This window comes from Canis lupus, chromosome 11 (assembly GCF_048164855.1).
Source record: "Canis lupus baileyi chromosome 11, mCanLup2.hap1, whole genome shotgun sequence".
Lineage (NCBI taxonomy): Eukaryota > Metazoa > Chordata > Mammalia > Carnivora > Canidae > Canis > Canis lupus.
This window is the reverse complement of record NC_132848.1, coordinates 38,071,727-38,082,349: the sequence shown is the minus strand read 5'-3', so window position 1 is coordinate 38,082,349 and position 10,623 is coordinate 38,071,727. Positions and strand designations below refer to the sequence as shown.

Genomic DNA, 10,623 nt, shown 5'->3' with positions numbered 1-10,623 from the left:
TGAGATGCAATCCAAACTAGAAGTCCTAACGACGACGGTTAACGAGGTGGAAGAACGAGTGAGTGACATAGAAGACAAGTTGATGGCAAAGAGGGAAACTGAGGAAAAAAGAGACAAACGATTAAAAGACCATGAAGATAGATTAAGGGAAATAAACGACAGCCTGAGGAAGAAAAACCTACATTTAATTGGTGTTCCCGAGGGCGCCGAAAGGGACAGAGGGCCAGAATATGTATTTGAACAAATTCTAGCTGAAAACTTTCCTAATCTGGTAAGGGAAACAGGCATTCAGATCCAGGAAATAGAGAGATTCCCCCCCTAAAATCAATAAAAACCGTTCAACACCTCGACATTTAATAGTGAAGCTTGCAAACTCCAAAGATAAAGAGAAGATCCTTAAAGCAGCAAGAGACAAGAAATCCCTGACTTTTATGGGGAGGAGTATTAGGGTAACAGCAGACCTCTCCACAGAGACCTGGCAGGCCAGAAAGGGCTGGCAGGATATATTCAGGGTCCTAAATGAGAAGAACATGCAACCAAGAATACTTTATCAAGCAAGGCTCTCATTCGAAATGGAAGGAGAGATAAAGAGCTTCCAAGACAGGCAGCAACTGAAAGAATATGTGACCTCCAAACCAGCTCTGCAAGAAATTTTAAGGGGGACTCTTAAAATTCCCCTTTAAGAAGAAGTTCAGTGGAACAATCCACAAAAACAAGGACTGAATAGATATCATGATGACACTAAACTCATATCTCTCAATAGTAACTCTGAATGTGAACGGGCTTAATGACCCCATCAAAAGGCGCAGGGTTTCAGACTGGATAAAAAAGCAGGACCCATCTATTTGCTGTCTACAAGAGACTCATTTTAGACAGAAGGACACCTACAGCCTGAAAATAAAAGGTTGGAGAACCATTTACCATTCGAATGGTCCTCAAAAGAAAGCAGGGGTAGCCATCCTTATATCAGATAAACTAAAATTTACCCCAAAGACTGTAGTGAGAGATGAAGGGGGACACTATCTCATACTTAAAGGATCTATCCAACAAGAGGACTTACAATCCTCAATATATATGCCCCAAATGTGGGAGCTGCCAAATATATAAATCAATTAATAACCAAAGTGAAGAAATACTTAGATAATAATACACTTATACTTGGTGACTTCAATCTAGCTCTTTCTATACTCGATAGGTCTTCTAAGCACAACATCACCAAAGAAATGAGAGCTTTAAATGATACACTGGACCAGATGGATTTCACAGATATCTACAGAACTTTACATCCAAACGCAACTGAATACACATTCTTCTCAAGTGCACATGGAACTTTCTCCAGAATAGACCACTTACTGGGTCACAAATTGGGTCTGAACCGATACCAAAAGATTGGGATCGTCCCCTGCATATTCTCAGACCATAGTGCCTTGAAATTAGAACTTATCACAACAAGAAGTTTGGAAGGACCTCAAACACGTGGAGGTTAAGGACCATCCTGCTAAAAGATGAAAGGGTCAACCAGGAAATTAAGGAAGAATTAAAAAGATTCATGGAAACTAATGAGAATGAAGATACAACCATTCAAAATCTTTGGGATGCAGCAAAAGCAGTCCTAAGGGGGAAATATATCACAATACAAGCATCCATTCAAAAACTGGAAAGAACTCAAATACAAAAGCTAACCTTACACATAAAGGAACTAGAGAAAAAACAGCAAATAGATCCTACACCCAGGAGAAGAATAGAGTTAATAAAGATTCGAGCAGAACTCAACGAAATCGAGACCAGAAGAACTGTGGAACAGATCAACAGAACCAGGAGTTGGTTCTTTGAAAGAATTAATAAGATAGATAAACCATTAGCCAGCCTTATTAAAAAGAAGAGAGAGAAGACTCAAATTAATAAAATCATGAATGAGAAAGGAGAGATCACTACCAACACCAAGGAAATACAAACGATTTTAAAAACATATTATGAACAGCTATACTCCAATAAATTAGGCAATCTAGAAGAAATGGACGCATTCCTGGAAAGCCACAAACTATCAAAACTGGAACAGGAAGAAATAGAAAACCTTAACAGGCCAATAACCAGGGAGGAAATTGAAGCAGTCATCAAAAACCTCCCAAGACACAAAAGTCCAGGGCCAGATGGCTTCCCAGGGGAATTCTATCAAACGTTTAAAGAAGAAATCATACCTATTCTCCTAAAGCTGTTTGGAAAGATAGAAAGAGATGGAGTACTTCCAAATTCGTTCTATGAGGGCAGCATCACCTTAATTCCAAAACCAGACAAAGACCCCACCAAAAAGGAGAATTACAGACCAATATCCCTGATGAACATGGATGCAAAAATTCTCAACAAGATACTGGCCAATAGGATCCAACAGTACATTAAGAAAATTATTCACTATGACCAAGTAGGATTTATCCCTGGGACGCAAGGCTGGTTCAACACCCGTAAAACAATCAATGTGATTCAACATATCAGCAAGAGAAAAACCAAGAACCATATGATCCTCTCATTAGATGCAGAGAAAGCATTTGACAAAATACAGCATCCATTTTTGATCAAAACTCTTCAGAGTGTAGGGATAGAGGGAAAATTTCTCAACATCTTAAAAGCCATCTACGAAAAGCCCACAGCAAATATCATTCTCAATGGGGAAGCACTGGAAGCCTTTCCCCTAATATCAGGAACAAGACAGGGATGTCCACTCTCACCACTGCTATTCAGCATAGTACTGGAAGTCCGAGCCTCAGCAATCAGACAACAAAAAGACATTAAAGGCATTCAAATTGGCAAAGAAGAAGTCAAACTCTCCCTCTTCGCTGATGACATGATACTCTACCTAGAAAACCCAAAAGTCTCCACCCCAAGATTGCTAGAACTCATACAGCAATTCGGTAGCGTGGCAGGATACAAAATCAATGCCCAGAAATCAGTGGCATTTCTATACACTAACAATGAGACTGAAGAAAGAGAAATTAAGGAGTCAATCCCATTTACAATTGCACCCAAAAGCATAAGATACCTAGGAATAAACCTAACCAAAGATGTAAAGGATGTATACCCTAAAAACTATAGAACACTTCTGAAAGAAATTGAGGAAGACACAAAGAGATGGAAAAATATTCCATGCTCATGGATTGGCAGAATTAATATTGTGAAAATGTCAATGTTACCCAGGGCAATTTACACGTTTAATGCAATCCCTATCAAAATACCATGGACTTTCTTCAGAGAGTTAGAACAAATTATTTTAAGATTTGTGTGGAATCAGAAAAGACCCCGAATAGCCAGGGGAATTTTAATAAAGAAAAACGTATCTGGGGGCATCACAATGCCAGATTTCAAGTTGTACTACAAAGCTGTGGTCATCAAGACAGTGTGGTACTGGCACAAAAACAAGACACATAGATCAATGGTACAGAATAGAGAATCCAGAAGTGGACCCTGAACTTTATGGTCAACTAATATTCGATAAAGGAGGAAAGACTATCCATTGGAAGAAAGACAGTCTCTTCAATAAATGGTGCTGGGAACATTGGACATTCACATGCAGAAGAATGAAACTAGACCACTCTCTTTCACCATACACAAAGATAAACTCAAAATGGATGAAAGATCTAAATGTGAGACAAGATTCCATCAAAATCCTAGAGGAGAACACAAGCAACACCGTTTTTGAACTCAGCCACAGTAACTTCTTGCAAGATACATCCACGAAGGCAAAAGAAACAAAAGCAAAAATGAACTACTGAGACTTCATCAAGATAAGAAGCTTTTTTTTTTTTTAAATTTATTTATTTATGATAGTCATCAGAGAGAGAGAGATAGAGAGAGAGAGAGAGGCAGAGACACAGGCAGAGGGAGAAGCAGGCTCCATGCACCGGGAGCCCGATGTGGGATTTGATCCCGGGTCTCCAGGATCGCGCCCTGCGCCAAAGTCAGGCGCTAAACCGCTGCGCCACCCAGGGATCCCCATGATAAGAAGCTTTTGCACAGCAAAGGATACAGTCAACAAAACTCAAAGACAACCTACAGAATGGGAGAAGATATTTGCAAATGACTATCAGATAAAGGGCTAGTTTCCAAGATCTATAAAGAACTTATTCAACTCAACAGCAAAGAAACAAACAATCCAATCATGAAATGGGCAAAAGACATGAAGAGAAATCTCACAGAGGAAGACATAGACATGGCCAACATGCATATGTGAAAATGTTCTGCATCACTTGCCATCAGGGAAATACAAATCAAAACCACAATGAGATCCCACCTCACACCAGTGAGAATGGGGAAAATTAACAAGGCAGGAAACCACAAATGTTGGAGAGGATGTGGAGAAAGGGGAACCCTCTTACACTGTTGGTGGGAATGTGAACTGGTGCAGCCACTCTGGAAAACTGTGTGGAGGTTCCTCAAAGAGTTAAAAATAGACCTGCCCTACGACCCAGCAATTGCACTGTTGGGGATTTACCCCAAAGATACAGATGCAATGAAACGCCAGGACACTTGCACCCCGATATTTATAGCAGCAATGGCCACAATAGCCAAACTGTGGAAGGAGCCTCAGTGTCCATCGAAAGATGAGTGGGTAAAGAAGATGTGGTTTATGTATACAATGGAATATTACTCAGCTTTTAGAAATGACAAATACCCACCATTTGCTTCAACGTGGATGGAACTGGAGGGTATTATGCTGAGTGAAGTAAGTTAGTCGGAGAAGGACAAACATATGTTCTCATTCATTTGGGGAATATAAATAATAGTGAATGGGAATATAAGGGAAGGGAGAAGAAATGTGTGGGAAATATCAGAAAGGGAGACAGAACGTAAAGACTGCTAATTCTGGGAAACGAACTAGGGGTGGTAGAAGGGGAGGAGGGCGGGGGGTGGGAGTGAATGGGTGACGGGCACTGGGGGTTATTCTGTATGTTGGTAAATTGAACACCAATAAAAAATATTTTAAAAAAAGATTAAAAAAAGAAAAAATAATAATCCCTTGTATGAATGCGTTTTTTAAGATTTTATTTGTTTATTCCTGAAAGACACAGAGACAGAGAGAGGCAGAGACACAGGCAGAGGGAGAAACAGGCTCCATGCAGGGAGCCTGACATGGCACTCGATCCCTGGTCCCCAGGATCATGCCCTGGGCTGAAGGCGGTGCTAAAGCACTGAGCCACCCAGGCTATTCTGAATGGTGTATTTTATGCATACTTCAGCTGGTAGACATTTTGGTGTTTCGAATTTTTAGCTATTAAGAAAATTGCTGCAGATGCCTGGGTGGCTCAGTGAGTTAAGCTTCTGACTCTTGATTTTGGCTTGGGTCATGATCTCAAGGTTGTGAGGTGGAGCCCCACATCAGGCTCTGTGCTCAGCCTAGAGTATGCTTGAGATTCTCTCTCTCTCCCTCTCCCTCTGTCCCTCAACTCTGCATGTTCTCCCTCTCTCCTTCTCTCTCTTTTTCTCTTTTTGTAAATAAAATAGTCAAGAAAAAAGAAAAAAAATTGCTGCTATGAAAAGAGTTGAAAGTTGTTGCCTTTGGAGACAGAGCCTAGGGTCAGAAAAGTAGAGCAAAGGATTTGTGTTTTTCTTTTACAATCCTTTTCAAATAAAACAAGTAAATGATACATTTACGTAATGAACAAAAACCCAAAAATACCAGAGATACCACTCTAACACCTGTAGTTATGGACTGAATCATGCCCCCCAAATTCATATCTGGAAGCCTTCGCCTACAGTGTGATTGTGAGCAATGAAGCCTGTAAACAAGAATTGTTAAATGGGGTCATAAAAGTGGAACCCTAGTCCTCTTGGATTAGGTGTCCTTATAAGAAAAGGAAGAGACTAGAGTTTGCTCTCCTATGTGCAGGCAATAAGGAAAGACCAGGTGAGGATATAGTGAAAAAGTGGCTGCCAGGAAGAATGCCCTCGCCAGAAACCAAATCAGCCCAAACCTTGAGCTTGGACTTTTGGTCTCCAGAACTGTAAGTAAATAGATTTTTGTTCTCTAAGCCACTTGGGCTGTGGTGTTTTGTTATGGCAGCCCAGAGCTGACTAGTACACATTTCAACACAGTACATATGTTAAAGTTATAGTTTTAGGATCTATAATTATTGTCTATTTTTTGTTGTGTTTACTAAATCTATTGATCTTGGATAAAAAAATATCAATAGAAAACAATAATTAATGGATTAATAAGACTCACTTTGCAACAGTAAATAAATTTATTTTTGTGGATTTTTTCTGCAAACCAGAGAATCATAGAGCCAGTGGTGTAAGTTTCAGCCCAAATGGAGAAGACCAATGCCTCAGCTCAAAGACAAAAAAAGTGAGTTCCTCCTTACCCTGCCCTTTGTTCTACTCAGGCCTCCCACGGAATGAATGGGGCCCATCTACACGAGAGCCATCTGCTTCACTCCCTCCTCCAATTCAAGTGTTACTCTCCTCCAGAAACACCTCCACAGACACACCCAGAATAATGTTTAACCAGATATACAGGCACCTGTGTCTCAGTCAAGATAAGATACAATTAACCTTCATAATTACTATATATAGAAATAACTCTTGTGAACTTTTCAACTCTAGTCAAGACACCCAAATACTTCCAGATCCTATATTTCATGGAGTAAGTCTGGATAAACCAAAAGTAAGCCACTCATCATTGCTCTAGCTTGATTTTTCTCTCTCCCAGCCTGCCTTTCCATTTATATTGTGTTGTAGGATTATTTCATAGCATTCTATATCAGAAATAAATTCTTAATTCGCCCATTTAATACACATTTTTTGACTAACATTTACCTAATTTCATTGGTTGGCTATAACTACATTAGTTAAAAATATGTTTAGGAAAATGATATATTACTAACTTTATATTTCACGGTAGTAAATTCTGTAAGCAACACATTGTTCTATGCAAAAAAAGCCTCATGATTTCTGCAGTTAACTTCACTCTGAGAAGGCAATGAGGTAAAGAGGAGCACAGGGTTTGGAAGCAAAGTGCCAGGTTTCATGTGTTCATATGCTACTTACTTACTATATGACTTTAGGTATGTTAATTATCCCTGCTGTGCCTCAGTGTCCACATCCATTAAATGGCATAGGAACATCATAACTTGGCTAACCCATCAGCCATTCCACTTTCTTCTCCCCTGTTCCTCCTGTTCTAGATGTTTGAAAGCCAGATACCTTGCCAACCTTCCTTATAGCTAGGCGTGACCAAGTAACTCATGTCTGGTCAATGAAGAATAAGATAAGGAAGTCTGCTGGCCACTACCTGAGAAGGTTTATGAATTTTAAGAAAAAGAAATGAGAACCTTCTTGGACCACTTTCCTCCTTCTTCCTGACTAGAAAGTACATGTGTTGCATAGAGCTGTGGCAGCCATATTGTTACCATGAGGCAACAGTTTTGCTACGAATGGTAGATTTGAAAACAGAAGAAAATAGGTTAATTCTTTTTTTTTTTAATATTTATTTATTTATTTATTCATGATAGACACAGAGAGAGAGAGAGGCAGAGACACAGGCAGAGGGAGAAGCAGGCTCCATGCCAGGAGCCCGACGTGGGACCCGATCCCAGGACTCCAGGACCGCCCCCTGGGCCAAAGGCAGGCGCCAAACCGCTGAGCCACCCAGGGATCCCCTAATTCTTTTTTTTTAAAGATTTTATTTATTTATTCATGAGAGACACAGAGAGAAGGCAGGGACATAGGCAGAGGGAGAAGCAGGCTCCTTGCAGGCAGCCCGATGTGGGACATGATCCCGGAACTCCGGGATCATGTCCCAAGCCGAAGGCAGATGCTCAACCACTGAGCCACCCAGGCATCCTGCTTAATTCTTATTAATAAACTATCCCTGATTTATCTCAGATTTCTTGTTACATGAGAGAAAGAAACCCTTATTTGTATAATTTCTGTTACATGCAACTGACTGATTTCTGGTTTTCAAGTGAAAATAGTAACCTCATATTATTAAATCAAATGATACAGGTAAAAACCTGACCCAGCACAGTGTCTGGTACATAGGACACACACGATAAACAGATTTTTTTTTCTACATCAAATGTGTAGTTACAAACTAGTTTCATCACACTCTTCTTATTGTCACTGCCAAGAATATATTTTTGTTGTTAACTACCAAGAATATTAACACCAACATCACCTAGTCAAATAATTGGAGCTACAATTCTTTTCTGAGAGGTATACTACATTTTAAGTATAAAATCAATATTTTTAAAGCTAATATAATAACATCTGGATCATTCTTGTTACTGCTTTCCTAATTAATGAAAACAATTTAATATGTAGTTTATCCAGAATATCGTAATTTCTGTTAGTGGCGTTCCTTGAATCCTTTTTAGTAACTTAGAAAAAAGTAGGTCTTTGGTTTTTGGTTTGTGTATTTTTTTAAATTAAAAACTCTCTATCCAAGTCACCATCCAAAGCAGGACTTGTATTCATTTATCATATGTTTTGCTGACTCTCTTCAATGAACCTGTTGTCCTACAATGAGCTACCCTGTGTGAGGCACCACTTGCACCCAACATTGATTGGTTGCCAAAGAGACTCTACTGCCACCCTGGGCAAGCTCATGCTTCCTCTTTCCCTTTCTGCTAAATGGCGAGGGAACTCATGGCACAGGGTCAAGGGCAAGATGGGAAAGTAGAGGACAGATCCAGCCTCATAGAAATTGGAGGTGAATAGTAAGTTCTCTCTTTTCCATCTATCAGCAGCAAAAGTACTTGAGTTCAAATGATACAACTTGAGTTTTAGGCTTGAAGGGCTGTCCAGGATCCAAGAATAGTCAGAATATCCTTCCTTGCATAAATCCAAGGGAAAGGCCAAGGGGCAATGGCATATACCCGTCAGGTCCGGTGGTCTTTCCCTGGCTGCATCTGGGTCAAATTTTCCTATAAGAGAAACTGCTACTTTGAACAAAATTTTCCTTTACAGTAGCCCCTAATCAGAGGTTAGGATAGTTCCTTCAGAGTTCCAAAATTTTGGACTTCTAGAAACTACTTGTTTCTCTTCCAGTACTCTGCCATTGATTCTTGCATCAAATTCTGGAATGATGGCTCTTCAGAGCTTTCCTCTGTAACTCTGTGATCAGTATCATCAGTATCATTGTCGGCTTTGTCATCCTCTTCATCCAAAGTTCCCCAAGTCAGGATCAAGTCAGAAGGGTTGAGAGCAGGAGAGAAGCTGTCTGTGGCCTCTCTTTAAGTTTGTTATAAACTACAAACTCATGTTGAGTATTGGACATTGTCCAGTATGTGTCCAAGGCTACTGAGCCCATATCTTTTCGAAGGTGTTCCAGTTGTTCTTTCTGCTCCTGGCTCTGTGCACTGGCCAGTGACTTCTCTAGACGTTCATAATCAGGACGATATGCCCTTTCATACTCTTCTGCAGCACTGGTGACTTGCACGAAGGGTTCATCTAACTCTGTGCCCAGAAAGCACTCACCTCCCTAAGTGAGCTGTAAAACTCATCCAACACCAGGCCCATTGAACAAGTCAGGTTACTGACATATGGAGTCTCTTGATTCAAGACATCTTAGAAAGCCTCAAAATCTTGCATCCATTCCACTGCAAAGCTGTGATCAATGCTGTCACTTTTATTCATAACCACAATGAAAGGCAGCTTGGTTTTGTACAAGATGCTGCAAGCATAGAGTATATTGGACATGAAGGTCACTGGGTTGGTACTTCTTGATGTATAACAACTTTTGGAAATGAGGATGCCAGGGACTCGGTGATGATTGTTCCAGAAGCTGACCATGTGAACACCTCAATCTGTCCAGGTAGGTCAATCAAGACATATTTAAACATATTCTGGGCCTTCTCAATAAATTTCATCACCTGATCAAATCTGGTAGCAAAGAGATTGATTAAGGTCCCTATACCACCACTGGGCACAAGTCCATATTGTTTCATGACTTCTTTATACTTCACGGTGTCATGAATGTCGATAGTGGCAGGAAAGGGTACTTCCTGTACAGCGGGGTCCAGATTAACCATGTAAGGCAGAGAGCCTTGGCTATGCAGGTGTCCAGTAAGCCTCTACTACTCCCGCGCCTTGTACATCACCTGTGCAAAGGTGGTTCTGCAGATCCCACTGGTCCTAACACGGCAGACACACTGCGGGCCAAGGATGCCCAGGCCTGTGACTCAGCTGCCTCTGTGGGTGCCGCCATCTTTCTCCTGGTTCTCTCCACTCCTCTCCATGTGCCTGGAGAGCTTTTGTTTGTGTTTTGGTCAACTTTTCTAAATCTTATGCATTATTTCTCAACAGCGTTGTTGCTGACTAAACAGAGTATGCTTACCTTTGGGGCCCTCTTTTGAGAACTGGCAATCCCTTCTTGGCTGTTTTTCTCAGTGGATTTCCAGGTCATGCTCCCTTGAGAAGCCCTTCCATTTCTCCTTCAGTCTTTACTTTCATTAACTTCCCCCAGAGAAGGGATCTGTTCATGAAGGCTGGGCTGCTTGACGTCAAAATATTTATTATTCAGTGTATATCTGTAGCACTCAGTGATGTATTATTCCAGTTGTTTTGTATGAGTGTAGGTGTGATGTTACTCTTTGCACAGTTGGGTGGTGATAGAAGTCTAGTGGAATAAAG

At 40.6% G+C, this 10,623-nt stretch overlaps 1 long non-coding RNA gene and 1 pseudogene across 1 annotated transcript; one reads left to right on the top strand and one right to left on the bottom strand.

The window, feature by feature from the left end:
• Nucleotides 1-5,872: 5,872 nt before the first annotated feature.
• LOC140642254 (uncharacterized) lies at nucleotides 5,873-8,431 on the top strand. Its single transcript, XR_012038745.1, has 3 exons — nucleotides 5,873-5,993; nucleotides 6,264-6,337; nucleotides 7,503-8,431. It is a non-coding gene; the product is annotated as an uncharacterized lncRNA (long non-coding RNA).
• Nucleotides 8,432-9,020: 589 nt separating this feature from the next.
• LOC140642253 (GPN-loop GTPase 1-like) lies at nucleotides 9,021-10,058 on the bottom strand (annotated as a pseudogene).
• Nucleotides 10,059-10,623: the final 565 nt, after the last annotated feature.